Source organism: Chenopodium quinoa, unplaced genomic scaffold (assembly GCF_001683475.1).
Source record: "Chenopodium quinoa cultivar QQ74 unplaced genomic scaffold, ASM168347v1, whole genome shotgun sequence".
NCBI lineage: Eukaryota > Viridiplantae > Streptophyta > Magnoliopsida > Caryophyllales > Amaranthaceae > Chenopodium > Chenopodium quinoa.
Genome location: NW_018744367.1, coordinates 2037749 through 2052251, shown reverse-complemented (window position 1 = coordinate 2052251; position 14503 = coordinate 2037749). Strand labels below are relative to the sequence as shown.

The following is a 14503-nucleotide window of genomic DNA, read 5'->3' as shown; positions in this document are numbered from 1 at the left end:
TTTTTTTTTTTTTTTTTGCCAAAGCTTCTTAGAGAAGTATTTAATACTTATTGTATAATATTATTTTTTTTCCTATCTGGTACAAATATTCCATTTATACACATTGATCAAAGATGTTATTCTTTTATACAATACTATGCAATAATATTTTCCTATCTATAACTTTGTTATGTAATCCATTGTTATTTTTATCATGTCGTGCATGTACTTCTTCCCCTGTTTTCTTTAGTGTAATATATTTTTTTTTAAAATTTTTTTTTTTGTAATTACAGAACTTTTATCCTATTTTGCAATTAGATATAAATTTTTATAATTAAATAATAGTGTTTAACTAATGATAAATATTGACAATTACCATGCATGGCACATGACCTACCTAGTTAAATTATATTGTTAAAGAGAATAGACCATTTTTTCAGAATTTGATACTAATAGTAATGTAATTGATCAGAATTTTAATAAATTAAAATAAAAATCACCAAACGATGACATCATTTATAGTTTTGGAGGGAAAATTTTTAATGACAACATGACATGTGTCTAGTTTTAAAATAGAATGATGTCAATAGTTACTACTTTAGTATTAGTTATATAAATTCTACATATTAAATTTTAAAATTTGAAATTGAAAAAGAAATAAAGTAAAATGATCAATCATTTGAACCACTCCAATTTCCAAAGGAAAATCTAAGACATAATGTACTTACAATATTTGAAGTCATTTAAGTGATCGAAAATCAAAGACATCTTAAGAATCAATCAAGATAAAAGTTAATGACCCATCCAAATTAATTGTCAGAATTTGAGAATGGGATTGATTGGTGGTTTTAATAAAACTCTAACTCTAGAAGAAAATAAAAATAGATTGTCATATACTTTTTTTTTTTTTTTGAACAAATAGATTGTCACATACTTTAAAAAAAAATGAGTTTTGAAAAAAAAAAAATTGCAATATAATTTACCAAGTTATTACATAATAAGAAACATAATAATTGATTTAATACCATATGCTAAATTGCTCTTAAAAAAAAAAACTTTATGTGCTAAATAATTCTTTAAGAATGTCACTTTATCAGGAAAGAATAACTTTTTAAGAAAACTTTATCGTATCTTATACTATCAAACTACTATAAAAATTGTTGTTTCTTAATTAAAATGAATAAAATGCAGTATAAAGTGGGTGTAGAAAAATTAAATATACATATCATTGCATTTAGAAGAACCATTTTCATCCATATTTTCCTTTATCATTTTTGACAGGTTGAATATCATACAATCTAATTATTCCAACATTTGAAACAGGGCTTGAATAATGGAAAGGAGCACATAAATTTGACATTTTGCAATATAAAATACTTTGTAAATAATTTATATTGGTTTACATAAAATATAGGGATGGGGTTTATCCTAAAACATGATCCTAGTCGTAATCACAAAATCTAATATCAGGATATTAGAATCACCCTTTTTTTATCATCAAACAAATCATAGAATCCGTGAACCTATGGCCAATAAATTTATGTTTTACACTTCCTTCCCCGCTCCCCTTTTTTCTACATATGCAGTGGCGGGCCAATAAACAAACCATAAAATTTAAAAAATTATTCACCTTTTTGAAGATAATGTCACTCGAAAAATAAATTAATGTTCGTGATTTTGTATTCTTTGTTGAGTCGAAGTCAACCAATCAAACAATCAACAATTCCTGCAAATTCAACTAATACCATTATAATCGAAATAATGAAAATAATCAAATTAACCCAAAATAGATGAATACTTGAAATAAAATATGTTTTCTTGAAACATGACAATTGACTTTAATGGTTTATAATTAGACGTAATACTAAATTTTGGGGTTGATCAATTTTTTTTTTTTTTTTTTTTTGAAATGTTAATGAGGCTGATATAATTAATAAGCAAATAGGTTGTTATAGATTTTGAGGATTGAAGCTAATAACTTTTGAAGCTAAAGATTTGTTCAGAGAAACATGCATATCTTAGCAATTAGCCAATTAGTAGTGATGTGCCTGATAAGATTTTTCTTTTCTTTTTTATTATATTTTTTTGTTTTGCTATATGGTAACTGTCAATTTTGTTGGTGTTTTAAAATGTTAACTGCATGTTTAACGTGGAAGAGTATTTATGATAGAGCAGCTATTTTTCAAAAAATAATTTTTAGTTTTTAATTTTTAATTATGAATAGGAGAGATAATTTTGAAAATTGAGAAGGGTAATTTAAGAATAGTGAAATTTATCACCCTAAAGGCTCTTTATTTCCTTTTATATATTACTATCAATAGAGAGTATGAACTCAAAAAATGTCTTTATATAAAAATCAGATTTTGAACAGTACTTCGTGTTATACTAACATGTAAGCATTTGAATAATATCAAACCCTTCTCAAGTTCTCAGCTTTGTAAGAAAATAAATAGTGAATATTAAAAAGAGCTTGTTCATCTAGGAAGTGGAATAGCTTGTAGTGGCTCAACCTTTTGTAATGTAATACCGAACTTTTCAGCCATGTTTATATCTTTGGTACCTTTGCCATTTTCCCAATTGAAAGAATCAAGAAGAGTACCCAACATTAGGTGTATCATCCTATAAGCTAGGGGAATTCCGGGACACATTCTTCTTCCTGATCCGAAAGGTATGAGCTCAAAATCACGTCCTTTCACATCAATTTCTCGTTCCAAATATCTTTCAGGTGCAAAAATCTCTGGATTTGGCCAAACACTTGGATTACGACCAATTGACCATACATTAACCCAAATAGTTGCGTTTTTGGGCACTATATAGTTATGTAGTAGTACATCTTCATTAGCTTTGTGGGGAACTAAGAAAGGAGCTAGTGAATGCAATCTAAATATCTCCTTTACTATTGCTTAAATGTATGGTAATTTTAAATATCTGTTTCTTGCATAAACTCGCCCTTCTTAAGTACAACTAAAAGTTATACAACTAAAAAGAAACGGAAGAAGTAATAAAAAGTTGGCCGAATTTTAAAAAACAAAAAGTGCTAAATAAATGATCACTTACAAAAAAATTAATTTCTCTCTCTTACCATGAGAAGATGTTTGATATCATCAAGAGTGAGTTCTTCATCTCCATCTCCATCTCCAACAAGCTTGAGTAAGGATCTTAGAACATCATCCTTGACATCAGATGGATCCTCCAACCTTTCATCAATAATATTCTCAAAAATCTTCTTCAACTTTGTCATGTAACCCGTTGTTCTTTTTACCACCCTTTGCAAATCCAAGTGCTTAACTATTGGAAAAATATTAGACACATTAGGCCTTCCTCCTTCCTCGAAAGCATGCCAAAGAATCTCCTTTAATTCTTGTGAATTCGACGAATCAAGGCACCCAAATCCATTGGAAACAATGTATTCGACAACAAATTTAACGTGGTTGTAAACCCTTTCTTACCAATGTCAATTGGTAAACCCTTCTCACATCGATTTTGTACATACCCAACCAGCTCTTTCACCTTACTGTGTCGTAACTCTTGACTCATATTGAGTCGTTGATTTGTAACAACTGAATAGCTGCAACCTTTCTAAGGGTCCGCCATTTGGGGCATATAGGAAGCCGTCCTATAGAAATTTTGTTGTGGTTTAATGCTCCAGCAGCATCTAGGATTGACCTACTAGAAAGTGCTAAGTCGTGTTTGAGGAACATTTCTTTGGCTAGGGGATGATATAACTATGGTAGTGTTGCTACCTAGTTTTAGAGTCATTATAGGACCGTAAGTTTGTGAGAGCTCGTCGACAGCACGATGAGGCTTGTCGCCGAGCAAGTGAATGTTGCCTATGATAGGCCATGGTTTAGGCCCTGGTGGGAGCTTGGATTTGGTCAACAGTTTTGAGAAGAAGAGGATGGTAAATATGATAGGAAGGAGAAGTAGTGATGTAGTATAATATTCCATTGATTTAATTTATGAAATATATGTGCTGAATGAAAATAATACAAGTACTACGACAGAATTATGGAATTAAAGTGCTAATATGGAGTATTGGAGTTATTAAAATATACAGTGAGACCCAGCGAATATCATGAAATTACTGATTTATCGTTATATATTCCCTTTTTTCTGGAATATCCCCATTTCCCGCATGTTATATTTACAATAAGCCCTTTCAAAGTTCACCTCTGGACTAATTTCCTACTTGTATATTTGAGGCTAAATTAAGCCCACTTAAAGAAAACATTTATAAATTGTGTGAGAATTATATCCTTAAAATGATTGTTTACCTATATGCCACTATTGATATAATGTTATTTGTCTATAAGCTTTTCCTTGTGTAATTTAATGATTTAACTCTTATTAGTAGTGTTTAGACAACTATACCCTCTAAAATGTTTATTTATTTATTCGCCTTCATTAATGTTAATTGTCTTTTTTTTTTTTTTTTTAAACTCTTAAAGAATAGTGTGTGGACATCTACACTTCTACAAATATTTGTTTACATATTTTTCCTCATTATATATGTTGCCAACAACTGAAAGAACTCCCCAAACATAGCTGGCTATGACGCCCGCATCGCTCGAGTTAGCCACCCTAGTGATTAAATAAAAGTAAGTGAGAAGATTTTAATTGTAAGAAATTATACCCAATTTATTAGAGTTTAGCTCCAACTATATCCGGTTACAACCCGTGTCGCACGTACATTTTATTTTGGTGGGTGAGTCTTAAATAAGGGATTTCATATACGATTAGACTCAAACTAGAGATCCAACTAATGGGTCATTTGGTTGGAGTTTTTAAAATGGAGTTAAAATCCATTCTATCTATTTTGTTGTTTGGTTAGGCAAATATAGGTATAGAATCTCATACCCACCTTACCCCCTAAGATTCATAATCCATTCCTTTAATGAATTGTTAAAACCATTGCAAATAATAAACCAAACAAGTTTAGACAAGTATGGGGGTTTAAAATCCATACCTCCTTGGTATATGAGATTTCAATTCATACCAATCCATTCCAATCTAACAAACCAATCAAACGACCCCTAAAACAAGACAAGTATGCTTACAACCTTGAGCAACACTTTGTTGATAATTATAAGATTTTCTGTAAAAAAGATACTCCTTCCATGTATTTTAAGTGTTACAATTTGATTGACACATTATTTTAGGCAATTTAATTGATTTAAATATAATATATAAGAGGTAAATGAGGTAGTAGGAGTATTATGATGACAGATTCAGATTGAATATGAAGAATGTTGTGAAATACCAGTAAATAATGTGGGGAAAGATTTAGTCTTTTCTATTTCATTCTTATTCAGAAAAACATAAGTTGCGTACATCACATCCACCCCCTTTATATACATGAGCACACCAATCCCTAGAAAGATTACCCTAATACAAGAAAAGGACATCTGGTTGTACAATCTAGTCAAGAGAAAATAACAGAAAAGACAAAGAAAATATAAGAGCAAGAAAGAAATAAGAGAGTAGGTATCCTCCTTTCATCACTCCCCCTCAAGCTAGGTGTGAGAGGATCGAACACCAAGCTTGGGAAGTAAGAGATGTTGCTGAGAAATAGTGAGAGGCTTGGTGAAGATGTCAACCAGTTTCTCTCCTGAGGGGGTATATTGGGTTTTGATACACCCTTCATTAATCTTGTCTCTGATAAAGTGACAATCAAGTTCAACATGCTTAGTTCTTTCGTGGTGAACTAGATTGACACCTATGTATAATGCTGCCTTATTGTTACATTTCAAAATTACAGGACCAAGTTTCTTCAGTCCTAAATCTTCCAGTTTTTTGAGTGAGCCAAGTTACTTACAAGTAGTAAGAGCCATGGCTCTATACTCTGCTTTAGCAGAGGATCTGGCAACAATTGCTTGCTTCTTGGATTTCCATGAGATCGGTGATAAGCCTAGTAAGACACAAACCCCGGTTGTTGATCTTCTTGACATAGGACACCCTGCCCAATCACTGTCAGTATAAGCTATGAGGAGAGTAGCTGATTTAGAAGCTAATAGGACTCCTTGTCTAGGTGCATATATGATTGATGTACCTTAGTACCCTTTTTGCAGCTTGCATATGACTTGTAGTTGGTTTGTGCATGAATTGACTAAAAATGTGAACAGCATAGGCTATGTCTAGCCTGGTAATGGTCAGGTATATGAGTTTTCCCACCAATCTTTGATACTCAGTTGATTCTTTTAGTGGATCTCCCAGCTCAGGTGTCAATTTAGTGTGAGCTTCTAGAGGGACTCTAACAACCTTAGACTTATGCATGCCATATTCCTTAATCAAGTCAAGAGCATACTTCTTCTAGGATAGAAAAATTCCTTGATTTGTTCTGTCGGCTTCTATGCCTAGAAAATACCTAAGAGATCCCATGTCTTTCATGTGAAAAGTAGATGAGAGGAAGACTTTCACCTTTAGTATTGCTGCATGATTATTCCCTGCTATCAGAAGATCATCCACATAGACTAAGATTATTACCAAATTCTCCCCCTCACTTCGAGTAAATAGAGAGTAATTTGTTTTGGATTGATTGAATCCATAGTCTTTCAAGGCTGTGGATAACTTAGAGAGCCATTGCCTAGGTGCTTGTTTCAAGCCATATAGGGATTTCTTCATCTTGCACACTAGTTGCTTCTTGTCTGTGCTTTTATGCTTCACAGAGCTGTTGGCATGATTTCTACTTTTCCAGCCTGTTTATCCAGCAGGGAATGTCATGTACACATCCATTTGACATACTTCCCAATTCTCCGATCCATAGCAGCTACTGCTAGGAGTGATCTTACAGTTGTCATTTTGGCAACTGGAGCAAATGTCTTCTCATAGTCTATGCCATGTCACTGTCTGCATCCCAATATCACTAGTCTAGCTTTATTTCTTTCAACACTTCCATCCGGGTTGAACTTTGTTTTATACAACCATTTGCATCCTATGGCTCTTTTTCCACTTGGCAAGTCAGCAATCTTCCATGTGTCATTTCTTTCCAAAGCTTGCAGCTCCTCATTCATGGAAATAACCCATTTTTCATCTCTTACTGCTTCTTCAAAGTGTATTGGATCTTGAGTTATCTCAGCTTGACTCAGATAAGCTACAAATTCAGATATCACAGGTGTTATTGCAAGGTTCACCACTAGTGCAGCATTTGCTGCAGCTTCACTTCTCTGTGTTCTACTTCTCTTTACACCCACTGTGCGATCATATCCCATTAGCCACTTTGGTGTTATGTGTGTCCTTGTTGATCTTCTCAACTGAGTTTCAGGAGCAGTCTCATTTGTATCAGGGTGAGATTCTTCAATATGTGCAGGTTCATCAAGAGTTTGCACTTGAGCATCTGGACTTATTTCAGTCATGATCTCTTCATGCTGTTAAGCATCGGGATCAGCAATCTCATGATTCAAGGCTGGATCATTTTCATTCTCCTCATCATCGATTGATATTTGATCCATGTCGGGAGCCAGTTGACCACCATCATGACCTGACTCAGGCATGGAAATTGGCAGTGGTGTACTGTAACTACCAATATTATTGGCTTTGTTAAATGGGAAAATTTGCTCATAGGATTTCACATCTCTAGACACAAAGCACTGCATATTTAACAAACTCATCACCTTATAACCCTTAGTGTCTTGAGGATATCTTAGAAAAACACATGGTATACCTCTGGGTTTGAATTTATCACCTATCAAATTAGGGTTATAAGCAATAGCAAGACAACCAAATGTTTTCATACATGCATAGTTTGGTTTCTCTCCAAAAATCAATTCTTATAGAGTTTTGTTTTCTTGCACTGAATTATGCAACCTGTTTATGATATAAGTTGCTGTTAACACACAATCACCCCAGTATCTTAAGGCTAAACCTGCTTGAAATCTTAAAGCTCTAGCCATTTCAAGAACATTTCTATGCTTTTTTTCAACTTTGCCATTCTGCTGAGGTTTGTCAACAAAAGATTTTTGGTGCACAATACCCAAATTCCCAAAGTACTCTACACTTAGCATCATCAAATTCCAGTGCATTATCAGACCTGATAATTTTTATAGCGACATTGAATTGATTCTTTGCAAACAATATGAACTTCCTAACAACATTATAGGCTTCTGATATCAATTTCAGTAATTGAACCCAAGTGGCTCTAGAGTAATCATCAAAAATAGTGAGAAATATTTATAATTTCCTCGAGCAGCCACCCTATATGGTCCCCAAATATCAATATATATCAATTCAAACCCAGATTTGGCACAAGCATTACTCATAGGATAAGGAAGTTTAGTGAATCTAGCCATTGGACAAATCAAGCAAACAGAATTGTTTTATATTTTCCTAAGGCACACCCAATTTTAACAAGTTTTTCAACTGGTGTATGCCCCAGTCTATTACGCCACAAAGTACACTGATCTACATTAGCTACATTAAATTCAGCAAACTCCTTTTTTTACAAAATCACCAGCACTTCTTTCAGCATTTAGTGTCTTTGGGCCATTATTTCTCTTTACCTCTGCACTCTTCTTCTTGCTTGCAAGATCAAGACTATCATTCACCAGATAGTATAGTCATGGCTAGCTTTCCCAAGTGCCTTAGTTTTCAGTGTGGATGAGTCCTTAATAACACATAGTTCAGGACAGAATTTAACATTGCAGTTTTCATCTTTTACCAGCTTATTTATTGACAGAAGATTGTGCTTAAATTCAGGAATACATAGAACATTTTAAGGTACAGCCCATTTTTTAACAGAACATTGCCTATGTAAGTTATTTTTGCAGTCCTACCATTAGGCAAATTAATTTTTGTGTTCCCTTTCACAGATATAGGTTCATTAAGCATTCTATCATCAGAAATCATATGATCACTTGCCCCCGAGTCTAGAATCCATTCATTCATACCACTAAAAGCATTATAACAAGTAATCATACCTGCAAATCCAGACTCTTATCTCTTCTTCAGTGTCATAGCCTGTCTTGCCTGCCTTAGAGCTTGATGGTACTAGTTTTAGCAACTGCTCCAATTGCTGAGCTGTGATAGACACACTCTCTTCCTAAGTCTAAGCATTAGCTGTAATTTTCTAACCAGCGAATGGTTTTCTTTTGTTCCATTTTGCTCTTGAGTTGCCTTCCTTTATTCCTTTTTGCCTCTACTGCTTTTTATACTGAGGATGCCATGATGGATATCCTATCACCTTCCAACAGTGTTCTGCAGTATGAGATTTGTTGTCACACACTGAACAACCTGCCTCATTTCCTCCTTTCCCATACATAGCAGTTGGTGGTTCAGCATCTGGTTTTCCTCTTCCCTTCAGAGTTTCTCTTTGAGAAACTTCTTGCCGCAGTTGTGCACAAGCAAGTTCTATAGTAGGCAAAGGCGATTGCATAAGAATTTGACTTCTCAATGCAGTATAGTCTTCATCTAGACCATTAAGAAACTAAAATAGATGTTGTTCTTCCTTTTGCTGGTTGAGAGCACTTACAAAGGCATTCACCTCACTGTTCATCTCAGTTATTGGTGGTAGTAAGTTCAGCCCTTCAATTTCTTCCTAGAGAGAACTCATCTCAGTGTAATAATCACTCAAACTTCGACCATTTTGCTTCAGGTCATAGACTTCCCTGTATAACTTGTATTTTCTGGCTCCATTGGTCTGAGAAAATTTGATCTCAAGGTTCTTCCACACATCCCTTGCAGTGTTTGAGAACATCACAGACCTCTTAATGGAGTTACCCATGCATGACATTAGCCAAGAAATCACAATGTTGTTGCAGGTGTCCCACTAGTATACTTTCACATCATCTTCAGCATCCTTCTTCACTAATCCGATGACAAATCCCAACTTTCTCTTAGAGGCCAGCACTATTTCCATAGATCTTCTTCACTCTCTGTAGTTTGCAGCTCTAGTCAACTTATCGACAGATACCGAGTTGTGACCATCTCCTGGATGCAGATATAGAGGATTCTGCATATCCGCAAGAGAGATTTTCGACATCTTGATGAAGGAAAAGAGAAAAGCTTGAAACTTTGAGAATGGAAAGAAGTGAGAAGGCAAAAAAAACCGAGACTTTAAGGGAGATTTGGAAATAAAGGATGAAAAACTACTAAAATCAGGAACCTGGCTCTAATACCATGATGAGAGATTCAGATTTAATATGAATAATGTTATGAAATAGCAGTGAATAATGTGGGGAAACATTGAGTCTTTTCTATTTCATTCTTATTCTGAAAAACATAAGCTGCGTACATCATCACATCCACCCCCTTTATATATATGAGCACACCAATCCCTAGAAAGATTACCCTAATACAAGAAAAGGACAGTGGTTGTACAAACCAATCAAGAGAAAATAACATAAAAGACAAAGAAAATATAAGAGCAGGAAAGAAATAAGAGAGTAAGTATCCCCCCTTTCATCATATTAAAAATATTGTAAAAGAAAGATAGTGTGATTGACAATTTCTCTCAAAAAAATCCAAAAACCCTAAATCCTTTTGTAGCCGCAAGGAGCTACCATGCATCATTGTGGTAAGCCCCAAGTCCTTCTTTGTTCCCTTAGTTTTCAGTTGTTTAGTTATTAATAATCCCCCTTTTGGTCTCTTTATGAGAGTTTTTTTTCCTAGTGTTTGGGTTTGTTCTCTCCTTTTATGGGAGTTTGGAGTATGTCTTTATTCTCTTCCCTTTATGAGATTAAATTTGATAATTGCATTTTGCTTGCAAGGTTATGTTCGTTGATTGTTCGACCGGATATAAGTGAAGATTTAGGGTTTCATAATCACTGTTTATATCTAGAAGACCACATACGTAATTTCACCCAAATGACTATGCATTAGTGGCCTTTATGCCGAATTATTTCTAACTCACATATTTTATTGCTTATATTCAATGACTAAGTTGAAGAGAATTGACAACTTACATGAACATTGATTAAGAGATGGTGATTAACAAGACACCTACATTGAGTCAGAAATGGATTAGAAAGAATTGTTCGAGCAAAATTTCAAGCTAGCTAGGAGGAATATTGAGGTAAATCTGACCCTTTTTTCATTATGATGTATTACTCATGGAAGAGTAATAGGTGCTGATGACCACATTTTCATAGATATTCTGCCAAAATCATCAATATTCTGATTTGGGAAGCTCCTTAATTCAACTGCCACTACTGTTATTTGATCACTGTTGTTTGATTGATTTCTCTAGAAATGAGGTAAGAATATTGTCAAGTGATAAAATGTTAATTAGACATTTATGATATGGTATTTACATGTTTAGATGTATTCCAAATATACTAACATAAATACGAACCTGAAGATTTTGATCACCTATGTCGTTTGAGATTTGACTAATAAGCTTTTTAACGCAGAGAACCAACTCAGATCGTAACTTGTACTTCTCTTTAAGACATTCAAAATGTGTTCGAATTTTAAATTTCACATTATGTCTAAAATTAATAGCAATCTTGAAGCTATCTTTGGCTACTACCGCTACCCAATTATTGATTGGTTTGAACTTATCTTCATTACCTGCAAGATGACTAATGTAATAGAAAATTGTAAATTTACTAATTGAATACAATGAGAAAGCAAAAATTAAAATAAATAAATTGCAAAATAATCAAGAACTTACACTTCAATTTTTTCTTTTAGAATTTTGATATTATCCCCGTCCAAAAAAATTAACATCAAGCTCTATATAGTCGTTCCAATCAAAGTCAGACTTGTGGTTGATGATATTTATCTTGCATAACTCTGAGTTTGGATAAATTACTTTCTCTTGCGTACCCAATTTTTGAGAAAGTTGTTTTCCAAATGTCAATCGTTTTGACTTCCATCTGAATTTGAAATATTGAAAAAAAAAATATTCCATCTTATACACTCCGTAAAACAACATTACTCGTACTGTACACATGTGTTCATGATCTAATTTACAAAAATATGTAGATGAAAGACCAACCATTATCTTGTCAATGACACACAAGTTGCCGATATTAAAAGGGTGCACCACATATATGAATATAATGCCTTGAAACAGGGTCTTACTAGTATCTCCAAATACAAAAGTTGCAGCGAGCAATGGTGAAGCAATAATCACAAATACTTTGATTGATGCCAATTTTGTGACCAACAGCTACAATACGAAAGTTACCGCTATTAGAAAGACACTGATAATCATGTTTAGACAACTTCCAACTTCTTTAGCGCTGCTTAAAGTATTTGCAAGTAACAAACAATTGTTTTGTGTCCTTTCCTGCAGAAATGGCATACAGTTCAAGATGTTACAATCAAGTAGGCATTCGCATCATGCATTAACACCAAAACATAATATTTGGGTCTTGTTCTAAACACCTTAAAAATACACTACGGAGTATTTTCAATTTTTCATGTGTAAAAACTAAGGAAAAAAATGGAAGTTGGGACCTTGCATCTCGATATTTTTTTCTTTAAATTAAGAGAAGAGAGACAAAATAAGAGATTTATTATGCAATATATAGAATAGGACCCCACAAACTGAGGTTGTGAGTAAAAAAAAATGTTCAATGAAAAAAATGTCATAAATTAAATAAATTACAAGTAGAATTTAGAAAAGGAAAATGATTTGGGCTATGTATAAGAAACTAAAAAATAATTGTATTAATGAAGTATATCAATTGATTACACTGATTTGTGTGTTATTTTGACATGCATTTCTAAATTTATACCAAATAAGGAAGGTTATTAAATGAAAATTTGTAGCCCATGGGCTACATATAGCATTATCCTTTAGAAAAGTAGATGAAAACATAAAGTGAATACATGGAACTTAGGAAATTGGCGGAAGTAATACTAAAATTCAATAATAATAAGTTATGTTCATTAAATTAAGCAAATAAATTACCTAGGTTCATTAATAATAGGTTGTAATCAACAAAAACAATTTTAATGGACAAATATAATATGGACTAGCTTTTGCTCTACACAAATTAATTAGTACAAATAATTTTAGTTTTGTAGAATAATTTAAGTTTTGAAAATGTTAGGTAAAAAGAATAGGTTAAAGAGTTAACCTAAGAAGTTAGTAAGGTTATAAAATTTTAATTTTTTTTTATTTTATTTGATTGAGATCAATTGATCCAACAAATTGATTAATCAATGTTAAAAATTTGGGAAAATATATCATCAAGTATGTACCATCCATGCTTCTTGTACTTTCAGAGATATTTCTTCCGATGAATCCATGAATTTACGTAAATGAGCTTCAAAATCATCTAAATTGTGATTGACGTTCATTTCATGTTGGATGTTCTTTAAGTTTTCCATTACATTCATGTCCGATCATGGATGATACGTAAAATAAGTTTAAAGATTGTAGATGATTGAGATAAAATAATGAAAAAGGAGCCACAAATCTTAGAATACATAGACACTTTGTTACAAGACTAAAATATTGATCTTCATGCTTGTCTTTGATTCAATCTACACTATCAATCTATTTTTTTTAAAAAAATAATACTTTAAAAAAAACAAAATTTTATAATCATTATAAATTAACCTGTATGCACTTTAATTTTTGGTTGGGGGAAAATGGGTGGAAAAGAAAAAACAAAAAGAAAAGAAAAATATTGTTTCTCTTGTTTGCAGATAAAAAATTTAATTGAAGTTTTAATAGAAAATTAAAGGAAGTGGAAGGAAAGCTCACTTTGTAAAATTTTCACTATCTTTCCTCTCAAAATCGGTGGAGTTTTTGAGAAGCACAAAAAATTTAATCTATCAAATTAAAATAGAAAAATTGATTTTAATAATCCCAACTTCGATCGATATTCTTTACATAATCCTAATTTTTTATTATTCTTGAATAATCCCAACTTGAATTATCCCAACTTATATAGGTATCTTCCTAAAATAATGCGAAATGTTATTTTTGTTGCTTTTGTTGATCCCTTTTGGGACTATTATGTAAAATAAAAATAAAAGTTCGAATTAATATTAAAAGATACCTATATATGTTGGGATTATTCCAGAATAACCAAAAGTTGGGATTATTTAAAGAAAATTAGTCAAAGTTGGGATTATTAAAACCAATTTTTCCAATTAAAATTTGCTAATTTTTACTTTACTAATATAATTGTTTAAAAAAAATGGATTCCTCATTCCTTTAACCATCCATCAAACCAAATATTTGATAATACAATTATATATTACGAAGAACAGTACTTCGTTTCCTTTCTTTTCCCTAGCTTCCATTTTATTTCCTTCCTATATTGGGACAAATGAAGCCTTAATAAAATTATTAATAATCATCAATCACCAACAACTATATGCTAAAAGACACACCATAAAATGACACATAATAATTAATAATAATATACTAAAAGACACACCAAAAATGACATGTATCATTTTCTGGTGTGTCTCTTAGTTTTATTTTATTTTTTTCTAATTTTTTTTAAACAAAATTAGGAAACACATCTTATACGTAATACGGAGTAAAAAAAAAAAATGTATCCTTCAACAATAAAGTTTACCATAATAAAGTTAAACTTAAGTAAAATAAAGTTTTAAAAAAATC

General features: G+C 32.4%; 1 pseudogene; it reads right to left on the bottom strand.

The window, feature by feature from the left end:
* Positions 1–1864: 1864 nt before the first annotated feature.
* On the bottom strand, positions 1865–4097 carry LOC110696765 (annotated as a pseudogene).
* Positions 4098–14503: the final 10406 nt, after the last annotated feature.